Source organism: Coregonus lavaretus (genome assembly GCF_964263955.1).
Source record: "Coregonus lavaretus genome assembly, chromosome: 39".
NCBI lineage: Eukaryota > Metazoa > Chordata > Actinopteri > Salmoniformes > Salmonidae > Coregonus > Coregonus lavaretus.
Window position 1 is genome coordinate 10,252,856 of NC_140026.1, and position 20,457 is coordinate 10,273,312.

Sequence of the window (20,457 nt, forward strand, 5' to 3'; positions counted from 1 at the left end):
AGCTGCACCTCCAGCATACACACAAGGGGACAATACCCCCAGGTCACAGGACTAGTTTCAATAGCAGGGAAAAGGCTGGTTTAGCTGCACCTCCAGCATACACACAAAGGGGCCAATACCCTCAGGTCACAGGACTAGTTTCAATAGCAGGGAAAAGGCTGGTTTAGCTGCACCTCCAGCATACACACAAGGGGACAATACCCTCAGGTCACAGGACTAGTTTCAATAGCAGGGAAAAGGCTGGTTTAGCTGCACCTCCAGCATACACACAAGGGGACAATACCCCCAGGTCACAGGACTAGTTTCAATAGCAGGGAAAAGGCTGGTTTAGCTGCACCTCCAGCATACACACAAGGGGACAATACCCCCAGGTCACAGGACTAGTTTCAATAGCAGGGAAAAGGCTGGTTTAGCTGCACCTCCAGCATACACACAAGGGGACAATACCCCCAGGTCACAGGACTAGTTTCAATAGCAGGGAAAAGGCTGGTTTAGCTGCACCTCCAGCATACACACAAAGGGGCCAATACCCTCAGGTCACAGGACTAGTTTCAATAGCAGGGAAAAGGCTGGTTTAGCTGCACCTCCAGCATACACACAAGGGGGACAATACCCTCAGGTCACATGACTAGTTTCAATAGCAGGGAATGTAGAGATAAAAGGAGGAAAAATGAGGCCACAGGCTTCCACCCCAAAGAAAGGAAGAGAACCACACTTAGACATGGACTGCTATGGGGGACTGAGGGGCATAATAGCAGACCTAGAAAATTATGAGATAAGTGAACAAAGTGATGATGGGCGAAGTGAGTGGGACGATACAAGTAATGAGGGAAGTGAAGAACTAAGACAGGGTGCTGACTCTGACCAAGAGTCACAGCATGGGGCTACGGGAGGCAAATCAAAAAGACAATTGAGAAACAGAAAGACAATAAAAAAGCCAGATAAATACAAAGCTCAATGTCCCATTTTGGTAAAGGGAACACGGGTTCACTATGTGCCCCGGGGATCTCAGGACCTGGAAGGCCTGGTGACTAGACTGCCAAGCATGCATGAAGGAGCAGGAAAATGGATTAGAACATTTGAAGAACAAACAATGGAGAAACTACTGGGGGTGGGGGCCTTGAAGGCATTGCTGGCCAGGGTGGTGGGAGTGGCCAAAATGGAGGACATGATGCTGATGAGTGGCCTTAGAAGGGCGGTGCAAAGTGGGATGCTGGATGGAGAGACATTTGATAATTACAGGCCACGACTATGGCTAACTCTGAGAACAGAGTATCCAGCCAAAATAGACCCTAAAGCACTGAGAGGGGAACCATTGGGGGATAAGGAAAACCCGGCAAGTTACCTGGACGACCAGCTGAAAAGGTGGTGACAAGAAACAGAAAGAGACCCAGAGGGGGATCCACTGATGACAACACTGTCCAGGACATCATTGATGGGAGCGATGCCAACGCTTGTCAGAAGCAGACTGGAAGATGTGTTGGGACTAACATCAAAGTCACACAAAGAGTTCTGTGACCATGTTATCCACGCAGTGGAAAAATACAGGAAGGTCGAACAGAAACGGACAGAGCAGGGGAGACACATTCAGAGAAAACTGACACAGATGCAGCTGGAAGAGCTGACAAGAAAGGACAACAAGAAGACAGAGGGCACCATGGCAACCTGTCGTCCAGGGAGGTCAACAACCTCCACCTCAACCAGCAAGGCCAAAAGAGCTCCTGCCACACCAGTAGTGAATGTATACACACAACAATCCCCTGGGCAGTGGCAAAACCAAAATAATGAAAACGGACCCAGAAATCAAAGGTACCGACCACAGCAGCAGACACACCAGAATGGTGGACCAAGAAGACCAGGTGTCTGCTGGAGGTGCAATCAATCAGGACATACAAGAAGGAATTGTCCTACCAAACTGTGGTGGCCTAGGCAACCACAACAATGTTCATTTCTCTACCAGAAGCCACCTCCAACATTGTTTTAGAGAATTTGGCAGTACGTCCATCCGGCCTCACAACCGCAAACCACGTGTATGGTGTTGTGTGGGCGAGTGGTTTGCTGATGTCAACATTGTGAACCGAGTGCCCCATGGTGGCGGTGGGGTTATGGTATGTGCAGGCTTAAGCTACGGACAACAAACACAATTGCATTTTATCGATGGCAATTTGAATGCACAGCGGTACCGAGATCCTGAGGCCCATTGTCATGCCATTCATCCGCCGCCATCACCTCATGTTTCAGCATGATAATGCACAGCCCAATGTCGCAAGGATCTGTACACTATTCCTGGAAGCTGAAGTCCCAGTTCTTCCATGGCCTGCATACTCACCAGACATGTCACCCATTGAGCATGTTTGGGATGCTCTGGATCGACGTGTACGACAGCGTGTTACAGTTTCCGCCAATATCCAGCAAATTCACACAGCCATTGAAGAGGAGTGGGACAACATTCCACAGGCCACAATCAACAGCCTGATCAACTCTATGTGAAGGAGATGTGTCGCATGAGGCAAATGGTGGTCACACCAGATACTGACTGGTTTTCTGATCCACGCCCATACCTTTTTTTAAGGTACACTACATGGGATCTTTTGTTTCAGCTCATGAAACATGGGACCAACACTTTACATGTTGCCTTTATATTTTTGTCCGGTATATACACTACATGATCAAAAGTATGTGGACACCTGCTCGCCGAACATATCATTCCAAAAATAATGGGCATTATGGAGTTGGTCCCCCCTTCGCTGCTATAACAGCCTCCACTCTTTTGGGAAGGCTTTCCACTAGATGTTGGAATTTTGCTTTGTGGACTTGCTTCCATTCAGCCACGAGCATTAGTGAGGTTGGGCACTGATGTTGGGCGATTAGGCCTGGCTCGCAGTCGGCTTTCCAATTAATCCCAAAGGTGTTCGATGGGGTTGAGGTCAGGGCCAGTAAAGTTCATCCACACCGATCTTGACAAACCATTTCTGTATGGACCTCGCTTTGTGCACGGGGGTATTGTCATGCTGGAACAGGAAAGGGCCTTCCCCCAAACTGTTGCCACAAAGTTGGAAGCACAGAATCGTCTAGAATGTCATTGTATGCTGTAGCGTTAGGATTTCCCTCAATTGGAACTAAGAGGCCTAGCCCGAACCATGAAAAACAGCCCCAGACCATTATTCCTCTTCCACCAAACTTTACAGTTGGCACTATGCATTTCGGGCAAGTAGCGTTCTCCAGGCGTCCGCCAAACCCAGATTCGTCCATCGGACTGGCAAACGGTGAAGCGTGATTCATCGCTCCAGAGAACGCGTTTCCACCCACCCTACGCACACTCACTAAACTCTATGTATACGCCATATGGTTAGTGCAAGATAGTCAGTGCAGATAGTTTGGGTACCATTAATTGACTCGTATTGCACATTCTATAGGTAAGGCTGTACAGTCCAACATGAATGTTCAATGTACACAATAGGTTGACTGGTGAGCTAATGTGGCTCATTTCAATGGTTTCAGAGTCCCGCAATTAGAGCTAAGACTAATATTTTTGTAAACTCTTTGGAATTGTAGTCTGTGGGTGTCACGGAGTAGGCAGACACCCCATTTCAGGGGTGCACACTCCATAGGTGAGGCTGTACAGTGCATATACGTATGACCCCAATGCAATTATGCAGTGGGATTTGATCTGTTTTTATTTACTGTTTGTCAAATTAATTATTGTATTACTGTTTTAGTTATATAACATTCCAACCTTGTTGACAATTATCTAGTCCAAATATGGCATTATTTCACTATTTGTAACCGTTTGGATCAGTTTCAATGGGGGACTTTTATTTTGAATGCGAACCGGAAATTCTACTATTGTGGCTCATCCTTATTGTGACTAGCTTCACACAGATTTAGAATTGGAGGTGACTGTTTTGATTTCGGACACTCTTTTTGTGGAGTAAGGAAAGACATACTGACTGAACTAAATAGGTTACCCAACTCCCAGTCGTCTGAAATATGTCTAAACTACAGTTGTTTCGTGTGTTTTTAAATGAGCGCTTAACGGCGGCTGCTGTGGAGGTTTTGGGGGCAGTTGAGAAAACGGTAGTGGAGTACCAGGAGGAGAATGATCGGCTACGGAGACTGCTGCGGATCACACCAGAGATACAACTATGTAAAATAGGTTAGTATTTAGATCTACTGATAGTTAGCTATAGTTCTACTGAATTAATAAACTGGTTAGTCAAAATCACAATTTCAACAATTTTTAAAATATTGTATTTAAATGTTTTACTTTTGATTATTTACCTACCTATCTGGATGGCTAGCTAGCTACTGTAGCTACTAATTGTTCTCTCCATTTTTCTATTGGTCTAGACATCAATTAAGCTTTTAGCCGCGAATGTGTAGCCTACAAGATGTAATAAACCATTGAAACAATTCTTATGTATGATTAAATAGTTGTCTGCATATTTGATTACTTATCTGAAGCTTTTGATAGAGATATAGGCCCAGACCCAGGACCTGATGGGAATAACCAGGAAGGGAACGCTGTCTCTCTCTGCACTGTGTTAGCCAAACGGATCATATTGCAGTTTTGGAAATAGGAGACTTAAGTTGGTCAACTCTGGACTCCAAAGGCAACAAGCTCACCTCCCAGAACTCCTGTACCCCTATGGGGGGACATTAAGCATATACAGTTGAAGTCGGAAGTTTACATACACCTTAGCCAAATACATTTAAACTCAGTTTTTCACAATTCCTGACATTTCATCCTAGTAAACATTCCCTGTCTTAGGTCAGTTAGGATCACCACTTTTATTTTAAGAATGTGAAATGTCAGAATAATAGTAGAGAGAATTATTTATTTCAGCTTTTATTTCTTTAATCACATTCCCAGTGGGTCAGAAGTTTACATACACTCAATTAGTATTTGGTAGCATTGCCGTTAAATTGTTTAACTTGGGTCAAACGTTTTGGGTAGCCTTCCACAAGCTTCCCACAATAAGTTGGGTGAATTCTTGCCCATTCCTCTTGACAGAGCTGGTGTAACTGAGTCAGGTTTGTAGGCCTCCTTGCTCGCACACACCTTTTCAGTTCTGCCCACACATTTTCTATAGGATCGAGGTCAGGGCTTTGTGATGGCCACTTCAATACCTTGACTTTGTTGTCCTTAAGCCATTTTGCCACAACTTTGGAAGTATGCTTGGGGTCATTGTCCATTTGGAAGACCCATTTGCGACCAAGCTTTAACTTCCTGACTGATGTCTTGAGATGTTGCTTCAATATATCCACATAATTTTCCTTCCTCATGATGCCATCTATTTTGTGAAGTGCACCAGTACCTCCTGCATCAAAGCAGCCCCACAGCATGATGCTGCCACCCCCGTGCTTCACGTTTGGGATGGTGTTCTTCGGCTTGCAAGCAACCCCCTTTTTCCTCCAAACATAACGATGGTGCAGTTGCAAACCGTAGTCTGTCTTTTTTATGGCGGTTTTGGAGCAGTGTCTTCTTCCTTGCTGAGCGGCCTTTCAGGTTATGTCGATATAGGACTCGTTTTACTGTGGATATACAGTGGGGGGAAAAAAGTATTTAGTCAGCCACCAATTGTGCAAGTTCTCCCACTTAAAAAGATGAGAGAGGCCTGTAATTTTCATCATAGGTACACGTCAACTATGACAGACAAATTGAGGAAATAAAATCCAGAAAATCACATTGTAGGATTTTTAATGAATTTATTTGCAAATTAGGGTGGAAAATAAGTATTTGGTCACCTACAAACAAGCAAGATTTCTGGCTCTCACAGACCTGTAACTTCTTCTTTAAGAGGCTCCTCTGTCCTCCACTCGTTACCTGTATTAATGGCACCTGTTTGAACTTGTTATCAGTATAAAAGACACCTGTCCACAACCTCAAACAGTCACACTCCAAACTCCACTATGGCCAAGACCAAAGAGCTGTCAAAGGACACCAGAAACAAAATTGTAGACCTGCACCAGGCTGGGAAGACTGAATCGGCAATAGGTAAGCAGCTTGGTTTGAAGAAATCAACTGTGGGAGCAATTATTAGGAAATGGAAAACATACAAGACCACTGATAATCTCCCTCGATCTGGGGCTCCACGCAAGATCTCACCCCGTGGGGTCAAAATGATCACAAGAACGGTGAGCAAAAATCCCAGAACCACACGGGGGGACCTAGTGAATGACCTGCAGAGAGCTGGGACCAAAGTAACAAAGCCTACCATCAGTAACACACTACGCCGCCAGGGACTCAAATCCTGCAGTGCCAGACGTGTCCCCCTGCTTAAGCCAGTACATGTCCAGGCCCGTCTGAAGTTTGCTATTGTGCATTTGGATGATCCAGAAGAGGATTGGGAGAATGTCATATGTTCAGATGAAACCAAAATAGAACTTTTTGGTAAAAACTCAACTCGTCGTGTTTGGAGGACAAAGAATGCTGAGTTGCATCCAAAGAACACCATACCTACTGTGAATCATGGGGGTGGAAACATCATGCTTTGGGGCTGTTTTTCTGCAAAGGGACCAGGACGACTGATCCGTGTAAAGGAAAGAATGAATGGGGCCATGTATCGTGAGATTTTGAGTGAAAACCTCCTTCCATCAGCAAGGGCATTGAAGATGAAACGTGGCTGGGTCTTTCAGCATGACAATGATCCCAAACACACCGCCCGGGCAACGAAGGAGCTTTTTTTAAGAAGCATTTCAAGGTCCTGGAGTGGCCTAGCCAGTCTCCAGATCTCAACCCCATAGAAAATCTTTGGAGGGAGTTGAAAGTCCGTGTTGCCCAGCGACAGCCCCAAAACATCACTGCTCTAGAGGAGATCTGCATGGAGGAATGGGCCAAAATACCAGCAACAGTGTGTGAAAATGTTGTGAAGACTTACAGAAAACGTTTGACCTGTGTCGTTGCCAACAAAGGGTATATAACAAAGTATTGAGAAACTTTTGTTATTGACCAAATACTTATTTTCCACCATAATTTGCAAATAAATTCATTAAAAATCCTACAATGTGATTTTGTGGAGAAAAAAAATCTCATTTTGTCTGTCATAGTTGACGTGTACCTATGTTGAAAATTACAGGCCTCTCTCATCTTTTTAAGTGGGAGAACTTGCACAATTGGTGGCTGACTAAATACTTTTTTCCCCCACTGTACACAGGGTACCAGTATCGCTATATACATGGGGTACCATTATAGCTGTATATAACTATGCTCTGACAGTTCATTATATGGACCTCCTAGAACTACTAGTAGGAATATGAGTTTTATCAATATGTGAGTTAAGTTTTGTCCTCTAAATTTGTGATTCCATTCAACACTACAGTGAATGTCAATGTTTGTATATCTGTATCAAGGCTGTATAGCTAGGTAACCTCTGGATCAAGGCTGTATAGCTAGGTAACCTCTGGATCAAGGCTGTATAGCTAGGTAACCTCTGGATCAAGGCTCTATAGCTAGGTAACCTCTGGATCAAGGCTGTATAGCTAGGTAACCTCTGGATCAAGGCTGTATAGCTAGGTAACCTCTGGATCAAGGCTGTATAGCTAGGTAACCTCTGGATCAAGGCTGTATAGCTAGGTAACCTCTGGATCAAGGCTGTATAGCTAGGTAACCTCTGGATCAAGGCTGTATAGCTAGGTAACCTCTGGATCAAGGCTGTATAGCTAGGTAACCTCTGGATCAAGGCTGTATAGCTAGGTAACCTCTGGATCAAGGCTGTATAGCTAGGTAACCTCTGGATCAAGGCTGTATAGCTAGGTAACCTCTGGATCAAGGCTGTATAACTAGGTAACCTCTGGGTCAAGGCTGTATAGCTAGGTAACCTCTGGATCAAGGCTCTATAGCTAGGTAACCTCTGGATCAAGGCTGTATAGCTAGGTAACCTCTGGATCAAGGCTGTATAGCTAGGTAACCTCTGGATCAAGGCTGTATAGCTAGGTAACCTCTGGATCAAGGCTGTATAGCTAGGTAACCTCTGGATCAAGGCTGTATAGCTAGGTAACCTCTGGATCAAGGCTGTATAGCTAGGTAACCTCTGGATCAAGGCTGTATAGCTAGGTAACCTCTGTATCAAGGCTGTATAGCTAGGTAACCTCTGGATCAAGGCTGTATAGCTAGGTAACCTCTGGATCAAGGCTGTATAGCTAGGTAACCTCTGCTCCTCCTCTCCTTCCCTCCAGACTCCCTGCAGCTCTCTGTCTCTGAAGAGGAGGTTCCCCCTGAGCAGCAGCACTGTGAGCAGGAGTGGAGCCCCAGTCTGGGGCAGGAGGACCCAGAGCCCACACAGATTAAAGAGGAACAGGAGGAACTCAGGACCAGTCAGGAGGAAGAGCAGCTTCAAGGGCTCTTTGATACCAAAGACTCTATATTCTCTCCTCCTTGTGTGAAAAGTGAATATGATCAGGAGGACCCACTTCACGTAGACATACTAGCTGAATACCCAGCTCTGAAAACATCTAAGCTACAGTCGTTTTGTGTGTTTTTAAATGAATGTTTAACGGCATCTGCTGCTGTGGAGATTTTCGGGGCAGTTGAGAAAATGGTAGCAGAGTACCAGGAGGAGAATGATCAGCTACGGAGACTGCTGCGGATCACACCGGAGATACAACTATGTAGAATAGGTTCGTATGTAGATCTACTATTATCTAACTACAGCTCCACTAAATTAATAAACTGTTTAGGCTTTGTGATCACCATTTCAAAAATGTAAGCAGTTTTGTAAAACAATTTTTACTTTTACAGTGAATGGATAATAATAGTCCTGACGTGGTAGTAGTCTTTCCCTTGCTTGGACAGCAGCTTCACATTTTTCCAATTACAAAAACCTATATGTCCCCTGCCTGTCACGAATGTTGAGTAAAATTCTATTTGAATTTAGTCTGACAATTTTCCCGGAAAGCTGGTCTTTATGTTGGCGGCAGGTAGCTTAGTGGTTAACAGCGTTGTGCCAGTAACCGAAAGGTCTCTGGTTCTAATCCCCGAGCCGACTAGGTGGAAAATCTGTCGATGTGCCCTTGAGCAAGGCACTTAACCCTAATTGCTCATGTAAGTCGCTCTGGATAAGAGTGTCTGCTAAATGACTAAAATGTAAATGTAAATGCTGCACTTCTGACTCCAGTGCTACATTGGAGTTATTCAACGTCCATTTTGATTAGCTGAGGACGATGATTTGGTCAAGTGTGATACGCTTTATCTAGAAACAATCGATGCTTGATTGCTATACGGTTTTGGAAACCTTGAACACTCAACTTAATTACCATCCAAAATAACTTTACAAATACAAAAGATACGCTTACTGTTAGCTGTTTTACCACTGAGGTGTTTTGTGTTCCCTCCTGGGTTGCCATTAACGCAGGAAGTGTCGTAGTTCAGGGAAACCTGCAACGCAAAACAACTCTGTGGTAATGTGTTAAAACAGTGCACAGTAAGTGAATCTTTTACATTAGTAAAATAATTTTGCGGCACCACAGGAGGTTGGTGGCACCTTAATTGGGGAGGATGGGCTCGTGGTAATGGCTGGAGTGGAACTCGTGGAATGGAACCAAATACCTCAAACACATGGTTTCCATGGTTTCCATTCCATTCGCTCCGTTCCGGTCATTATTATGAGCCGTCCTCCCCCTCAGCAGACTTCTGTGGTGTGGTGATATGAAAGTAAAGTTTCTAAGGTTTCCAAAACAGTTGTTATTAAAACAGCCAGTCAGCTGATTCTAGCCATTCCTTCTGGTTAGTTCTAGTCAAGCAGCTTAACATGCTGACTAGGCCGGGCGCGCATGTTGATTTTGTCCATCCACACCAGACGCGATCAGGACACGAAGGTTGAAATATCAAAATTAACTCTGAACCAACTATATTAATTTTGGGGACAGGTTGAAACACATTAAACATTCATGGACATTTTAGCTAGCTAGCTTGCTGTTGCTAGCTAATATGTGCTGGGATATAAACATTGGGTTGTTATTTTACCTGAAATGCACAAGGTCCTTTTTTCTGGATCTTTGTAGAATTTTGAGTCACACAAAATCATGTGTTCTCTACTCCGACAATTAATACACAGATAAAAGGGGAAACCTAGTTAGTTTCTAGTAATCTCTCCTTCTTCTGTGGACTTTACATGGCGGTTGGCAACCAACTTTAAGGTGCATTACCACCACCAACTGGACTGGACTGTGGACCTCAGTTCTTCTTTCAATCACCCACATGGGTATAAGTTCCTAAAAACCAATGAGGAGATGGGAGAGGAGGGACTTGCAGTGCGTCAAGCGTCACAAATAGAACCAAGTTCAATTTTAGCGCCTGGCTACGCAGACGCTGGGTGACGCGTGCGAGTAGTGGGATGTAATGATTGAATAACATGTATGTGGACATTTATTTAGCAACGATCGCGCACACAACGTGGGCTGTGTGGTCAGCACGTTAGTCTCCCATTCAGAGGACCACCACTTTCCTTTAGTTCTTATTGGTCAAGGTCACGCCAGTCAGTATTATGTTAGCCTATCAGCAGTCAGTATTCCCGGGATGTTCAGTGTAGGACACTAGCAAGAGCATACCAAAGACAGTACGGTATGACGATAGGCAGAAAGTTTTCTCACCACCAAATATGGTAGTGAGAGGAAGTCCAGTAGGGTAGCGAGAGGATGGAACTAGGTGAAACTGGGCTGACATTCTGCTAATTTTCTCACCAATGAAACATCTGATCTCAATATTTTTCTGTTCCCAAAACTAGAATCTGTTACAAACACAGTGCACTAAGTTTTGTAGACTTGACGATTTGCCAAAGTTTAAAATAAATCTTGTTTAGAAGGAGTGGAACTTCGACTTGGGGTTTGTGCACTTCACAGAGGAGGCGTTCCCTAAAGGAAATATGCAAATACATTCTACAACGCGCCAATAGGATCTCGCTACTTCGAGCTTGGCTCAGCCCCCCCTCCTTGCTTGTTCTGACCACTATGCTTCACTAGTGATGGGGGAAACTAAGCTTTCTGAAGGTCTTCCAGCCAATTGTGCCGAAAATAGGTTCATTATTCGAGGCTTTGGTCAACACAGTTTACAGTAGTGGTACCTGCTGGTCAATTTATTTTACAGCAGCCAAATTATTATCTACGACGTCCCTGTAAGGCGTTCGCTGCGGAGCCTTTTTGTCTTCTACCAAACCAATCAGGTGGTTGTTCGACGAAACGAAGCTTCAGACGTCATTGATCACGTGCTTCTGATAAAGTGATACAGGCATCAGCACACTGCTTCGAAGTACACTGCTAATGCCTCGATCACACCGACAGCGTCATTGCGTAAAATGGTCATGCATCATCAGTGTACTGCGAGCATGCGCTGACCAACTGGCAAGTGTCTTCACTGACATTTTCTGCATCTCCCTGTCTGAGTCTGTAATACCTACATGTTTCAAGCAGACCATCATAGTCCCTGTGCCTAAGAACACTAAGGTAACCTGCCTAAATGACTACCAACCCGTAGCACTGACGTCTGCAACCATGAAGTGCTTTGAAAGGCTGGTCATGGCTCACATCAACACCATTATCCCAGAAACCCTAGACCCACTCCAATTTGCATACCGCCTCAACAGATCCACAGATGATGCAATCTCTATTGCACTCCACACTGCCCTTCCCACCTGGACAAGAGGAACACCCACTTGAGAATGCTATTCATTGACTACAGCTCAGCGTTCAACACCATAGTGTCCTCAAAGCTCATCACTAAGCTAAGGATCCTGGGACTAAACATCTCCCTCTGCAACTGGATCCTGGACTTCTTGACAGGCCGCCCCCAGTTGGTAAGGGTAGGTAACAACACATCTGCCACGCTGATCCTCAACACAGGGGCCCCTCAGGGGTGCTTGCTCAGTCCCCTCCTGTACTCCCTGTTCACCCATGACTGCATGGCCAGGCACGACTCCAACAACATCATTAAGTTTGCTGACGACACAACAGTGGTAGGCCTGATCACCGACAACGATGAGACAGCCTATAGGGAGGAGGTCAGAGACCTGGCCGTGTGGTGCCAGGATAACAACCTCTCACTCAACGTGATCAAGACAAAGGAGATGATTGTGGACTACAGGAAAGAAAAGAGGATGACAAAGCCTATTCCCCCTCAGGAGACAGAAAATATTTGGCATGGGTCCTCAGATCCTCAAAAGGTTCTACAGCTGCACCATTGAGAGCATCCTGACTGGTTGCATCACCGCCTGGTATGGCAACTGCTCGGCCTCCGACCGCAAGGCACTACAGAGGGTAGTGCATACGGCCCAGTACATCACTGGGGCCAAGCTTCCTGCCATTCAGGACCTCTATACCAGGCGGTGTCAGAGGAAGGCCCTCAAAATTGTCAAAGACTCCAGCTACCCTAGTCATAGACTGTTCTCTCTGCTACCGCACGGCAAGCGGTACCGGAGCGCCTACTAGGTCCAAAAGGCTTCTCAACAGCTTCTACCCCCAAGCCATAAGCCTCCTGAACATTTATGCATAGTCACTTTAACTCAACCCACATGTACATATTACCTCAATGACCTCGACTAGCCGGTGCCCCCGCACATTGACTCTGTACCGGTACCCCCTGTATATAGCCTCCCTACTGTTATTTTACTGCTGCTCTTTAATTATTTTATATTTTTGACTTATCTATTTTTGACTTATTATATTATATATATATTATTATACTAACACTTATGGATCTGATTTCCTGGTATTTTTACAGTCTTTCATGTCCAACAATGAATTTGCACAAAAAACTTGGAGGTCAATTAAAACCACCTGCGGGCCAAATTTGACCCGTGGGCCGCCAGTTGGTGAACCATGATTTAGTACAACCACTAGCAACAATTTAAGACTACTTGCTAAAAACTGGACCAAAGCTATTGTACTGACACATAATGGATGAATATGCGGACGATAGAGTAAAGACGCGCTTCCCCTCTGCTTCTCCGCATTCTCAAAACAACGCGCTCTGTGTAGCAAGTAGAACGTCACATTGACACGATGTTGCTGGCAAAGCAACGCGCAGCTTATAGTGGAGCTAAAGCGTTAGCTAGCTCACACACCTCAGCTAGCGTTAGTGTTAGCATTTGCATTAAGAATGAATGGGCATTTAGCATGCTAGTTAGAGATGCTAGCCTTTTTAGCATTAGTCATTTTGTGGCGCTGCTAGGCTATTTCTATTGGTGTAAATCGCTCATACATATGCTGTTTATGTTATGTAGATGTACCTACACTCTTGTACTGTTCATTTAGTACATTTCCCTACGTTTAGCATGTCTGCAAGCCCATTAGCCTGTTTGGTCCATTGGAATGTGACTAGGCCTATGCCTGTTGAATTGTATAGCAGGTACTTTACCTGTGCAGCCTTGTACAGTGTTTTTATGGGGGGCATAAAATATAGCAACGCTATAATCTAAGTTTTAATGTCAGTTCTCACTGGATAGGATTCTCAGTTATCTGAACCAAGAGTGGGCAGATGTGTGTGAATCTGGACATCTCCTTCAATTAAACCCCCCCTTAACCTGGACATCTCCTTCAATTAAACCCCCCCTTAACCTGGACATCTCCTTCAATTAACCCCCCCTTAACCTGGACATCTCCTTCAATTAAACCCCCCCTTAACCTGGACATCTCCTTCAATTAAACCCCCCCTTAACCTGGACATCTCCTTCAATTAAACCCCCCTTAACCTGGACATCTCCTTCAATTAAACCCCCCTTAACCTGGACATCTCCTTCAATTAAACCCCCCCTTAACCTGGACATCTCCTTCAATTAAACCCCCCCTTAACCTGGACATCTCCTTCAATTAAACCCCCCCTTAACCTGGACATCTCCTTCAATTAAACCCCCCGTTAACCTGGACATCTCCTTCAATTAAACCCCCCCTTAACCTGGACATCTCCTTCAATTAAACCCCCCGTTAACCTGGACATCTCCTTCAATTAAACCCCCCCTTAACCTGGACATCTCCTTCCATTAAACCCCCCCTTAACCTGGACATCTCCTCATCGTTGTTCTGATCAGACATTCTGTAATGCTACCGGCCCTAAGCTTAACCTAAGGTTCTTATGCTAAGAAAGCAAATTTAAATTGAAAGTCATAGAGATCTGTAATTCATGAGTGATTCCAAATGTAAATGTAATTCTGTAATAGATAACCTCTGCTCCTCCACTCCTTCCCTCCAGACTCCCTGCAGTTCTCTCTCTCTGTTTCTGAAGAGGAGGTTCCCCCTGAGCAGCAGCACTGTGAGCAGGAGTGGAGTCCCAGTCTGGGGCAGGAGGACCCAGAGCCCACACAGATTAAAGAGGAGCAGGAGGAACTCAGGACCAGTCAGGAGGAAGAGCAGCTTCAAGGGCTGGAGACTGATATCATAGAGTTCAATTTCACTCGTCCTTGTGTGAAAAGTGAATGTGATCTGGAGGACCCACTTCGGTCCTTGACTCTTCCCCAAACCCAGACTGTGGAGAACAGAGAGAGTGACTCTAAACCAGTGGATCTCAAACCTTTTGGCACTGTGACCCCCCTAAAGGGTCTTGACATTCCCTGTGACCCTCCAGATAATCAGAACAATGCCTCCAGCCACAGCTCAGCCGTAAGCAGCGACCCAGTAGGACTTGACAGCAACCCACCATTGGATCCCAGCCCACTATTGGAGAAACACCGTTCCAAACCCAGCACCACGTCTAGAAAAACTCACCACTGCTGTGACTGTGGTGAAACGTTTTCTCTGAAAGATGACCTACAGAGGCATGTGACTCTCCCCAAGAAGAGACCCAGTGAATGTAGATTCTGCAAGAAACGCTACATCTCCACCTGTAAACTGAAGGCCCATGTCAGACTCTGTCACAGTGGGAAACCCTGCACCTGCCCTGTTTGTGGAAATACCTTCAAATACAAAGGCCATCTGTCCAGGCACATGAGGATTCACACAGGAGAGAAACCATTTAGCTGTGGCGACTGTGGGAAAAGCTTCAGTCAGAAGGGGGACCTAATCGAACATGTACTGACTCACACAGGAGAGAAATCATTTATCTGTGGTGACTGTGGGAAAAGCTTCAATAAGAAGGGACACCTTTCTGTTCATAAACTGACTCATACAGGTGAGAAACCTTTTAGCTGTGGTGACTGTGGGAAAAGCTTCAGTCAGAAGGGGAACCTAAGCATTCATAAACTGACTCACATAGGAGAGAAACCTTTTAGCTGTGGAGACTGCGGGAAAAGCTTTGGGCTCAAGCGGCACCTAACCATGCATAAACTGACTCACACAGGAGAGAAACCATTTAGCTGTGGAGACTGTGGGAAAAGCTTCAATCGCAAGGAGATCTTAACCATGCATATACGGACTCACACAGGTGAGAAACCATTTATCTGTGGTGACTGTGGGAAAAGCTTCAGGCATAAAGGGTCCCTCAAGATACATATGTTGTCTCACACAGGAGAGAAACTATTTAGCTGTGGTGACTGTGGGAAAAGCTTCAATCAAAGGGGGAACCTAAATATGCATATACGGACTCACACCAGAGATAATTCATTTAGCTGTGGAGAGTGTGGGAAAAGCTTCAGTCAGAGGGGGAACTTAACCACGCATTTACAAACTCACACCAGAGATAATTCATTTCGCTGTGGAGACTGTGGGGAAAGCTTCAATGAGAAGGGGCACCTAACTGAACATATACAGACTCACACAGGAGAGAAACCATACAGGTGTGGTGACTGTGGGAAAAGCTTCAGTCAGAAGGCGGACCTAAGGAGGCATATACTGATTCACACAGGAGAGAAACCACATGGCTGCTCAGTCTGTGGTAAAAGATTCACTCAGAAGTCTCATCTGCTGAGGCATGTGGATAATATCCACAAAGGAAGAAAACTGAAAGAGTAAAGAAAATTAAGTCAAAGAGATTGTCTGGGAATTAAATTATAATGGCAATAGGAAAAATAAACATATCAAATACTTAGTGATAGATGAATTTGTATGTTTAATGTAATGACTAAAATATTCCACCCCGATACGGTATAGCTGTGTAAGAGTTATAAGACAATAAAACATTCCAACAGGGAAGGGGACCTGGAAACAGTTAACATAAACATTCCAATAGGGAAGGGGACCTGGAAACAGTTAAACATAAACATTCCAATAGGGAAGGGGACCTGGAAACAGTTAAACATAAACATTCCAATAGGGAAGGGGACCTGGAAACAGTTAAACATAAACATTCCAACAGGGAAGGGGACCTGGAAACAGTTAAACATAAACATTCCAACAGGGAAGGGGACCTGGAAACAGTTAAACATAAACATTCCAATAGGGAAGGGGACCTGGAAACAGTTAAACATAAACATTCCAATAGGGAAGGGGACCTGGAAACAGTTAAACATAAACATTCCAACAGGGAAGGGGACCTGGAAACAGTTAAACATAAACATTCCAACAGGGAAGGGGACCTGGAAACAGTTAAACATAAACATTCCAATAGGGAAGGGGACCTGGAAACAGTTAAACATAAACATTCCAATAGGGAAGGGGACCTGGAAACAGTTAAACATAAACATTCCAACAGGGAAGGGGACCTGGAAACAGTTAAACATAAACATTCCAACAGGGAAGGGGACCTGGAAACAGTTAAACATAAACATTCCAATAGGGAAGGGGACCTGGAAACAGTTAAACATAAACATTCCAATAGGGAAGGGGACCTGGAAACAGTTAAACATAAACATTCCAACAGGGAAGGAGATCTAGAAACTGCTAAACTTAAACATTCTATACTGTGGAAAGTCACAGGCCACCTAAAGGTGGGCGGAGCATGGTCCTTTGTGTGAACGCATATAAAAAGACTGTGTTCTTTTTAGCGGGAGAGCTCTCATGAATAAAATACTGATCTATTGCAGACTGGGACATTGTTGAATTCTTTATTAACCAGAGCCTTTACAACCTCTGGGAATTATTCAAAGCTTGAGTGATAGTTGAGTTCAACCACTGAGATAGCACAATTCTCGTGACACTTAGGGATGCTTAATGAGTGACAACAAACAACAGATATATAAAGGTAACTTTATTCCATTACTCAACAATATGAAAGCAGATCTAATTAAATGGAACAATCTTCCCATAAATCTTACAGGTGGAATAAACCTCTTCAGAATGGCATGGCTCCCAAAGTTGTTGTATTTATTCCCGGTAATACCAATTACCCCAGAAGACATTCTTCAAACAAGTATACTCGGTCATAAGATTGTATATGGGCAAACAGAATAAAAACGACAGTTTTACATCTTCCTATGTCTGAGGGTGGTTTTACCTTCCAGACTTGGAATTATATCAACTCGCTACCCAAGGCTTTTGCTTGCGACATACAGTTGAAGTCGTAAGTTTACATACACTTAGGTTGGAGTCATTAAAACTCTTTTTTCCAACCACTCCACAAATGTCTTATTAACAAACTATAGTTCTGGCAAGTCGGTTAGGACATCTACTTTGTGCATGACACAAGTAATTTTTCCAACAATTGTTAACAGACAGATTATTTCACTTATAATTCACTGTATCACAATTCCAGTGGGTCAGAAGTTTACATACACTAAGTTGACTGTGCCTTTAAACAGCTTGGGAAATTCCAGGAAATGATGTCATGGCTTTAGAAGCTTCTGATAGGCTAATTGACATCATTTTAGTCAATTGGAGGTGTACCTGTGGATGTATTTCAAGGCCTACCTTCAAACGCAGTGCCTCTTTGCTTGACATCATGGGAAAATCAAAAGAAATCAGCCAAGACCTCAGAAAAAGAATTGTAGACCTCCACAAGTCTGGTTCATACCGCTCAGGAAGGAGACGCGTTCTGTCTCCTAGAGATGAACGTACTTTGGTGCGAAAAGTGCAAATCAATCCCAGAACAACAGCAAAGGACCTTGTGAAGATGCTGGAGGAAACAGGTACAAAAGTATCTATATCCACAGTAAAACAAGTCCTATTTCGACATAACCTGAAAGGCCGCTCAGCAAGGAAGAAGCCACTACTCCAAAACCGCCATAAGAAATCCAGACTACGGTTTGCAACTGCACATGGGGACAAAGATCTTACTTTTTGGAGAAATGTCCTCTGGTCTGATGAAACAAAAATTGAACTGTTTGGCCATAATGACCATCGTTATGTTTGGAGGAAAAAGGGGGTCCTTGCATGCCGAAGAACACCATCCCAACCGTGAAGCACGGGGGTTGCAGCATCATGTTGTGGGGGTGCTTTACTGCAGGAGGGACTGGTGCACTTCACAAAATAGAAGGCATCATGAGGAAGGAAAATTATATGGATATATTGAAGAAACATCTCAAGACATCAGTCAGGAAGTTAAAGCTTGGTCGCAAATGGGTCTTCCAAATGGACAATGACCCCAAGCATACTTCCAAAGTTGTGGCAAAATGGCTTAAGGACAACAAAGTCAAGGTATTGGAGTGGCCATCACAAAGCCTGACCTCAATCCTATAGAAAATGTGTGGGCAGAACTGAAAAAGCGTGTGCGAGCAAGGAGGGCTACAAACCTGACTCAGTTACACCAGCTATGTCAGGAGAAATGGGCCAAAATTCACCCAACTTATTGTGGGACGCTTGTGGAAGGCTACCCAAAACGTTTGACCCAAGTTAAACAATTTAAAGGCAATGCTACCAAATACTAATTGAGTGTATGTAAACTTCTGACCCACTGGGAATGTGATGAAAGAAATAAAAGCTGAAATAAATCATTCTCTCTACTATTATTCTGACATTTCACATTCTTAAAATAAAGTGGTGATCCTAACTGACCTAAGACAGGGAATTCTTACTAGGATTAAATGTCAGGAATTGTGAAATATTGAGTTTAAATGTATTTGGCTAAGGTGTACGTAAACTTCCGACTTCAACTGTATAGTTAAATCTTTTGGACATCAGCGCAACCTTGAGGGAATCTTTGAGTCAGAAAAGGATGTTCATATGATAGGGAAGATCTCCAAAACCTTGCAGACGACATATCCAACTGACAATCTCTTAGAATAAAATATCAACTATTGGAACCAAGACTTAAAAAGAACTGATGTTGGCACAAGATGGAGGGAATGTTGGCGCATAACTAACGAAATTACAGTTAACAAAAATGTACACTTAATCCAGTATAAACTAATGTATAGAATGTATTATACAAGAGACAAAATGCACTAATTCTACAGCACAAATGCAGTCATGTCTTAAGTGTTAAACTAATAATGACTCAATAAGCTATGCTTTCTGGGAACGCTATAAAGTTATGGGCGGAGTTAGAAAGTTGGATGTCAGAAGTATTACAATGTAAATGTACCTTTTAATCCGTCTGTCTGCATATTTCAAGACATGGCATATGGGGGTGTAGTGAGATACCCAATGGGCTGGAAGATTCTCTTCTCGTCGCTCATCTTGAAAAAACCTATGCTAAAAACTTGGAAATCACCATGCAGGTGACCATGCAGGCACTAGGGATGGAGGTGTGACCATGCAGGCACTAGGGATGGAGGTGTGACCATGCGGGCGCTAGGGATGGAGGTGTGACCATGCAGGCACTAGGGATGGAGGTGTGACCATGCAGGCACTAGGGATGGAGGTGTGACCATGCAGGCACTAGGGATGGAGGTGTGACCATGCAGGCACTAGGGATGGAGGTGTGACCATGCAGGCACTAGGGATGGAGGTGTGACCATGCAGGCACTAGGGATGGAGGTGTGACCATGCAGGCACTAGGGATGGAGGTGTGACCATGCAGGCACTAGGGATGGAGGTGTGACCATGCAGGCACTAGGGATGGAGGTGTGACCACGCAGGCACTAGGGATGGAGGTGTGACCATGCAGGCACTAGGGATGGAGGTGTGACCATGCAGGCACTAGGGATGGAGGTGTGACCACGCAGGCACTAGGGATGGAGGTGTGACCACGCAGGCACTAGGGATGGAGGTGTGACCATGCAGGCACTAGGGATGGAGGTGTGACCATGCAGGCACTAGGGATGGAGGTGTGACCATGCAGGCACTAGGGATGGAGGTGTGACCACGCAGGCACTAGGGATGGAGGTGTGACCATGCGGGTCTGGGCAGAGGAGATGTAGTCATTGTCTATGTGTGTCTGTCAGTGGTTGTTTGTATGTTTAAGTTTGTATCTGGAGTTTAAAAAATAATAATAACGTTGGTCAGGTAAGTGAATAACAAGGCAGGATGTGGACAAATCTCTTAGGAAGCAACAGCGATATGGCCCTCATCAAATATGCAGACGACATGGCTCTGGTTGCTTGCCTGGAGGACAAGGCCATCTCAAGCTACTCCCAGTCCATTTACTGCCTCTTGACGTGGTTTGACAATATCTTAGGAGCTCAGTCGGGGTCTCAACTTACTATTGAAAGTAAGAATAGTAGAATACACCAGGTGCAATTTAGACATTTGGTTGTGAGTCAGCAGTTCTTTTTTCTTATG

General features: G+C 44.5%; 1 pseudogene across 1 annotated transcript; it reads left to right on the top strand.

The window, feature by feature from the left end:
• Positions 1–3,989: 3,989 nt before the first annotated feature.
• Positions 3,990–16,861, top strand: LOC311112700 (annotated as a pseudogene). Its single transcript has 6 exons — positions 3,990–4,156; positions 8,179–8,619; positions 14,180–14,976; positions 15,229–15,280; positions 15,431–15,625; positions 16,845–16,861. The product of its transcript is annotated as an uncharacterized misc_RNA (transcript).
• Positions 16,862–20,457: the final 3,596 nt, after the last annotated feature.